The sequence below is a fragment of the Chiloscyllium punctatum genome, chromosome 28 (assembly GCF_047496795.1).
Source record: "Chiloscyllium punctatum isolate Juve2018m chromosome 28, sChiPun1.3, whole genome shotgun sequence".
In the NCBI taxonomy this organism is placed as follows: Eukaryota; Metazoa; Chordata; class Chondrichthyes; order Orectolobiformes; family Hemiscylliidae; genus Chiloscyllium; species Chiloscyllium punctatum.
Window position 1 is genome coordinate 75,420,486 of NC_092766.1, and position 8,226 is coordinate 75,428,711.

An 8,226-nucleotide genomic window follows, 5' to 3' on the forward strand; every position below is an offset into this window, starting at 1 on the left:
CAACCGGCAAGCAGAGACTGGGGATATGGGTGTCCTGCTTAAGATTGGCAGCCAGTAACAAGTGGTGTTCTCTAAGGCTCACTGTTGTGACCACAACCTTTCAGCTTTACAATAACGATCTAGATGAAGGATCTGAGGGTACCCTGTCTTGGTTTGAACATGATAAAAAGATAGGTAGAGGGACAAGTAACATGGAAGGAGCAGGGAAGCAGCAGAAAGATTTGGACAGTACAGGAGAGTGGGCAAAGAAATGGGAGATGGAGTACAACGTGGGAAAGTGTGATGTCACGCACTTTGGAAGGAAGATTAGAGGTATAGATTATTTTCTAAATGGCCAGTAAGTTCAGGAGTCTGACGTGCAAAGATAAATGGGAGTTCTCGTCCAGGATTCTCTTAAGGTAAACTGGCAGGTTGAATCAGGAGTGAAGAAGGGAAATGCAATGATGGCATTTTTTTAAAAAGCTTTGAATATAAAAGTAGCGATGTACTTCTGAGGCTCTGTCTCGGTAAATTCAGACCACCTTTGGAATATTGTGGGCACTTTAGGATCCCATATCTCAGGAGGGGTGGAATGGCTTTGGAACGGGTTCAGACGAAGTTCACATAAATGGTCCCACGAATGCAAAGCTGAATCTGTGACGATTATTTGAAGGTTCGGGGTCTGTACTCCATAAGTTTCGAAGGTTAAGGGGAATCTAACTGAAAGCTATAGAATACTGAATTGCCTGAACAAAGTGGGGATGGTGTTTCCATTAGTTGGAGAGACCAGGAGCCAAGCCCTGAGAGTAAAGAGCATAACGTTTTAACAGAACTAAGGAAGGGTTTCTTCAGCTCGGGAGTGTTGGATCCATGGAATTAATTGTCACAGAACACTGTGGACGCCTGGATATTGAGTATATTTAAGACTGAAATAGCTTCTAGAGCATCAAGTGTATCAAAGTGTTATAGTGGGATAACGGGGGCAAGGAGTTGAGAAACTCATCACGCATGATTGAATGGCAGAGCAAAATCGATGGGCTGAATGTCTTTAGTGCTGCTGCTATACTTTTCATATTGTATTAAGCAATAGCCTCTTTTTTCTCTCTGTCTTTGTCCCTGCTGACGGCAAAGTGAGAGAATAGGAAGTCCCTGGATCTTCTTTACCACATGTGGTGCATCCTGTTGAAGATTCATGCGGATCTATCCACTGCCTGGAGCGAAGGGAATTAAGTCAAATCCAACGGTTTCAGGAAACAATCTCATACCAACAGCTTGAGTGAGTAGAATGATAATAAGTTGGGGAAATCAACTGGGTGGGAAGAGGAATGCTAGATAAGTGGATTTTGCTTCCTGTATTGTGTTATGTGAGTAGTTTGACTTTACGTAGTTTCCCAGATTTGTGGATTGGTGTCGATCGCCTTCATGCCTCTCATGCATACGTTTTTGCAGCGCGAGCTGGGTACATCCGCTTGGTCTCTTCCCTGATAAAAGCGCTCCATGGAGGATATCCTTTGGGATTCAGGAATCCTCCATGTGGTGGATGCGACCCAGCCAGAGCAGTCTCTGCTGCCTGAACCAGAGTGCACATGCTGGGAAGGCCAGAGCGAGAAAGGACCCCTGCATTGGATACTCTGTCTTGTAAGGATATGTCCAGGATATGGTGGATACTCCTCAAGTGGTAGGTGTTCAAACTTGTCTTTTGTCTGTCATATGCCGTCAACTTTTCAGTGCCGTTCGGCAGTGTGCTTATGACGCAGGCGTTGTAAACTAACATTTTAGTCTTCACCATCAGTTTGGGAATAGTCCATACTCGAGTCATGTGGTGAGCAAGAGTTCAGGCTGCTTTTGCGATCCTCTTGTCGAGGTCTGCATCCAAGAAGAGCTTGTCAGTGATGGTAGAGCCAAGGTACGTAAGCTGACGATCGACATTGTGTTCGCAGTCATTGGTCATGATGACCGGCAGTTCCTTTGTGTCCTGTCCCGGGTGATCGTCTTCTTCAGAGTGAAAGCTAACCCGAAACCCTTGCAAGCGTGATAGAGGCAATCTATCAGTAACTGGGATTCCTGTAGGGTGTACGGTGCACCTGCAGCATCATTGGCAGACAGCATGACATTTATGAGTGACGCATATACTTTTATTTTGGATTGGAGGCAGGCCAGCTTGAAGATTTTGTGCATAGGTAAATCCTCTCCGTTTGGATGGCAAAGACATGTTACCGGAGCCCAAAAAAACATGAGCGTGGGAGAGTGGACAGTGCCTCGTTAAAGGACTCAGACGAGCTGCCGATGAACTGCACTGTCTTCTTTATGTTACTGTGCAAGGATTCGTTCATGCTTATCAGTTTTGGTCGGCAGCCAATCATGAGGAGAACCCTGAAAAAGCCGTTTCTCCTGCGCAGGTTGAGGCCTTGGTGAGGTAGATGAAAGCGACATACAGAGTCGTTTACTCTTTTCAGAACATCTGCAGATGGCGAAGGGAGAAAATCTTGTCTACTTTTGACCTTTTAAATCAGAAGCCGCACTGTGAGTCTAAGTTAAACGTTCTGAAAGTTTCTGCAGGCGAGTCAACATGACCAGAACAAAGGCTTTGTGGACAGTGTTGGGGTGAGAGATGTTTCTCTTATTTTGTCTCTTAAGTCACTTCTCTCGTGCTTGTTCTTGCAGAGGACAGTGATCTTGGCATCCCTCATGTCCTGCCGTTTCGCTCCTTCTTGCCAGCATTGGCAGAGAACTTCATGCAATTCGGGCAGAGGTTTTTCGCAACACGATTGCATAAGTCATTTAAAATGATGTTTATAATTGTGATTTGATTGACAATGAAGAGTTTCATTATTGAATTTCGGAAATTCGGCCCGGGATAGTTGAAAGCACATCTATTGGTGTTGATTGGACTCACGTTTGCTCCTTCTAGAGGTTTATAAAATCACATGTCAGGTTAATAGTGAGGGTCTATTGACCAAGGCAGGGGAGTCCAAAACTGGAGAGCACGGTTTTAAGATTAGAGGAGAAAGATTTACAAGGGTGCTAAGAGGCAACTTTTTACATGCACAGAATGAGCTGCCAGTGGAAGGATCGGAGGTTGGTACAGTCACAGCATTTGATAGGCTTCTGGTTCAGTATACGTTTGTGAAGGGTTTGAAGGAAAATAGGCCAATGCTGCTAAATGGAACGAGACTCATTAGGATTTTTTACTATATACACACCTTGTACCCTGTGCAACCAATCTTGAATTCATCTGCAAACTAATTTTCTAATGCCTTCTCTATTTCTCTTGTGATTTATTTCCATGAATGACAAACAAAAGTGGATCCAACACTTCTCACATCACGAACAAAGCACACAGATCAGTACAGGACAGTACAGGCCATTCAGCACCTGATGTTGTACTGACCTTTTATCGTCCTCTCAGATTAAACTGACCTCTGTATCCTTTATTGCGCTATCTTCCATGTGCCTATCCATAATTCGCATAAATTGCCTTGAATGTATCTGACACTATGCTGGCAGTGCATAACATGCACGCACTATTCCCTGTGTAAAGTATCTACCTCTTACATCTTCGCTAAATTATCCTACAATCACGTCAAATTTATCCCCCCTTTAGATTGCCGTTTTTGCCCTCAGAAAATGTCTCTGGCTATCAACTCTATCTATGCCTAGTGGGCGGCACGGTGGCACAGTGATTAGCACTGCTGCCTCACAGCGCCAGAGACTCGCGTTCACTTCGTGCCTTAGGCGACTGACTGTGTGGAGTTTGCACATTTTCCCCGTGTCTGCGTGGGTTTCCTCCGGTTTCCTCCCACAGTCAAAAGATGTGCACGTCAGGTGAATTGGCCATGCTAAATTGCCGGTAGTGTTAGGTAAGGGGTATGTGTGGGTTGCGCTTCGGCGGGTGGGTGTGGAGTTGTTGGGCCGACGGGCCTGTTTCCACACTGTAATGTATTGGAATCTAAAAGCATCATTCTTCTTCCCTCCAAAGAAAATACTCCAAGCTCCCTCAACCTTCCTTCATACGCCATGCTCTCCAGTCCAGGCAGCATCGTGGTAAAACTCCCTTGCACTCTTCCTAAGCTTTCCACGTGCTTCTTATAATGAGGTGATAAAAACTTGCCTTTGGATCATTGCTGCTCGCAGTCTTCCAGAGAGAAGGGGAGTTAATTGCTTTGAGAAGCATGTCCGCCATGATCGAATAGCATAGCAGACTCGATGGACCAAATTGCCATTTCCAATTTCTTATTCCATTTTATCTTAAACTATCAGGAGTATTTTCCCAAGAGAATGTTGAAGGCTGAATTTAATAAATACGTTGCATAACAGGGGCAATAGGAATGTTGGATATGTTCGGGGGGTTGAATAGTGTACATCTGTTAGTATTTGCCTCGCCCTTATTTCTGAAAAATCAGAGGTAAGTTACTGTGTGGTGAACACATTTTAAACTTATGTGCCTCCCATTTACGATTGAGCTAAGGATATTACATTTGCCATTGGGCTGTGCTATAAATCGTGCTCTTATCTGCAGAGAACATTTAAGACTGTATTATTGAAAATATTCAAGGCTAACCTTGACTAATCTTAGCGACAGGCAATGTTAATTGGGAACAAACAGAAAAGGAGTGTTCAGCCACAGTCAGACAGCCATGACATTCCCAAATTGAGCAGCAGGCTCGAGGGGCAGAATACCCAACTGCTGCTAGTATCTCATGTGTTGTTCTCTCACTGCACCCCTCGAGGCTGTTAGAAAGAGAGAGGAAGCCCCTATTCACCCTGGCAGCATTGTTACAATGAGACAGGATGAGGACACTTTGTCCCTCCATGGAGTAATACAGCCACAGAAAGAGTCATTTGCGTACATTACACCGCACAGCAGGAGGCTATGTAACCTTCACATGTTGATAAACAGGAACAGGGGTGCCATGGTTAGCCCCCAAGACATGCAGATTTATGACAATTACCTATTATAAGGTTGGAAATCTTAACTATTGGAATTCCTCTGACATCAGGTTGAGATCACCAACAATTAACAATCAATACGATGTCAAGTGGAAGCAGAGCATCTGTAATGGGACGGGTTACAGGGTAGGGTAGTGAATACCTCTGCTCCAAAGAAAAAAGAAACCGTAGGTGGTGGGATGTTCGTGTTTTTGGAGAGGATAAAACAGTCGTAAATTGGTTAAAAGGAGAGAGATAGCAAAATAGCAAAACTCGGAGGGACAGGATGACTTTGGTGTTCTGGTACATGAATCACACCAAGATAGCCTGAAAATATAGCAAATGATTTGCAAAGAATATGGAATGACACTTTTTCTTTTTGCAAAGGCAATCGGGTATGCTCTTTTTTTCTGCATCTGTTCAGGCCATTATTGAGAACAAATCTGATTTATTTTTTGAACTTATACTACCCCAAAGCGAATAACAAACAAACTTGCTGTAGAAACATTTCAAAGAGATCTCCCTTTACACGTTCTGAGGATGAAGGCAATAAGTTTTAAAGGATTAACAGTTTAAGTTTGAGAATAAGAGATGTTTTAATTGTACGTATAAGATCTGGAGGCAAGTGTAGCTGGTGAATACATGATGGATATTTCCCCTTGCACAGGCGAATTAAATTTGTAGAATAAATTTTATAATAAGATAGATCATAAGGAATGGTCACTGGATTGGAAACGTTAATTCTGATTATTCGTCGCAGATGCTGCCGGACTCCTGAGCTTTTTTCTGTAGTTGTTTACGAATAAAACGTATTTATTTTACACAGATACCATGAAGACATTAAAGGTTTGATTTTAAAATTACAAAGGTACATTTAAACATATTTTCAAATCAACAAGCACCATTCATGCTCAGGAAATAGCAATCTGCATCTCCATGGTGCAGGGAATTTGATGGAATAGAGTTTGGGCAATGTGTATGCAGACTACCCATGATCCACGTTGCGGTTGGATAACATGACTGTGGGATTCAACTAAGAGAGGGTATGAGATGTCACCTTCCTGTGGAGGAACGAACGATTGCTCCTTCCTCTTGCCTTATTCCTCCTCTCAGAAAAGTGTCTGACCGAGAACAAATCTTTACCACTCGTGACAAAGCTTCATTGGAATCAATACACTGCCTGAAGGAAACGGAATTCAGCCAAATTCAACTGTTCTAGGATGTAATCCCATTGCCAGAAGCTTGTTTGAGCAGAGCAACATCAGAGTCAGAATAATATTTGGAACAATCTCTCACTTTTACTTTTGTCATGAGTTCAACCAATAATTGGACAAAATTCTTTCAAGTTAATACTGCCGAGATTTTGTTTTATACTTTCCCATCAAATGCATGTGTGTGTGTGCACGCACGCGCGTGCAAAATTTGTAACGTCTAAACTATTTCTAATTCATCTTGCCATCATCGTTTGAATAACTTTTTTGATCATAACTTTGTTATTTCAGCAAATTAATGAAATCAGCCTGACTTGTTCCCAACGCTCACCCTTAAACAGTCAGAATACTATATCACTGGCCATATCAACAACATACTTGTATTTAAAATTTGCTGTGAGCTTTAGAGGAGTAGGACTAGAAAAGGGAACAGTGACCTGGTCAGGGGCCTATAGATAAATGATCCAGCTATCAGGATTGGGTCGGTTGCTGGAGGGGATTCTGAGGGATTTGGATTAACATGCATATGGAAGCCAAGGCCTGATTAGGGGTGGTCAAAACGGACTTGTGCAGTGGATTCATGGGTCATACATTTGATGGTGTTTTTTTGAAAAGATGACTGAGAAGATGAATGAAGATAGTGTGGCAGACATTGTCTATATGGACTTCAGCAAAGTGTTCATAATATTCCAATTGGTGTACCGATGATGAAGGGTAGGTCATATGGGAAGCAATCGGATCTAGACAATTGGATTCAAAGGTTTTTAATATAGGGTGTTGTTTTTCAGACTGAACGCCTTTGACAAGCAGCGAACTGCAAGAATCAATGCTGAGTTCACTGCTTTTCATCGCTTATGTTGACGATTCGAAAGTGAATATCTTAAACATATTTATTAACCTTACAGAAGACTTGAAAAAAGTGGTGCTGTGGATTATCTTAGAGTGCAACGGGACGATAATCAGATGGGTCAATGGGGCGAGGAGAGGCAGGTTAAATTTAATTTAGAAAAGAACATTAAGATTTTGCATTTTGGAAAGCAAATCAGGGAAGGTATTATGAGTGTAAAGATAATGTGCTGGGGAGTGTTTCCCAACAGAGAGGCCTTGGATTGCAGTTGCACAGTTCAGAGAGGGTGATGAAGAACATGGTTAAATGCTTGCCTTAATCAGTCATAGAATGAATATAGGAATTCGGGGTGGCATATTGCGCCTATACAGGATGTTGTTGAGGCCAATTTAATGGCACTGCGTACAATTCATTTCACTCTGCTAAAGGAGGGATGTTGTTAAACTTTACAGCGTGTAGAAAATATATCTACAGGGATTTTGCAACAGCAATAGCTGACGCAATGAGGGTGAGGACCTGGGGGTGTCCCGGAATTATTTTTTTCCCTCTTGAAGATTTATCTCGTGAGTAGGCAGAGGAATGTCTCAACAGAAACGGACGTAGACACAGGGATAGCTGGGCACGTAAACTGATGTATCTAGGATGTAGCAAAACCGAAAAACGACAAGTCCAGTGTTTCCCAACCGTCCTCCTCTTTTAAGCAAAAGAAAAGTCGTTCCATCGAAATTTGGAAACGTAAGTTGTTTTGGCTTTTTTTTTCCTTTTTATTCAATGTCTCGATAATTTAGAGGATAGCGGATGGATGCTAATTGTATGCTCCTCTTGCTGGATGTGGGAGGTAAGTTTCACCACTGCTGGCCCTGCTGACGTCAATTGCAAGAAGTGCACTCAACTTCAACTCCTCACAGACAGCGTCAGGGAGCTACGGCTGGACCTGAATGTACTCATCTTTCGGGATGCTGAATGGGTGATCGAGAGGAGTTATAGAATGTTAGATGCATGCATGTGCATTTCAGGATAACTGTATCTCGGTGACCATTGGGAGCGGGAAAGGGAACAGGCAGACAGTGCACAGACCACTGTGGCTGTTTCCCTCAGCAATACATGCACTGGTTTGGATACTGTAGGCGTGGGTGACCAACCAGGGGAAAGCCAGGTCTCTGGAAGTGAGCCTGGCGCTTTGGCTCAGGAGGGAAGTGGGTACAATAGGAGAGTGACAGTGAGAGGTGATTCAATCGTGCCAGGTACACCCGGGAGATT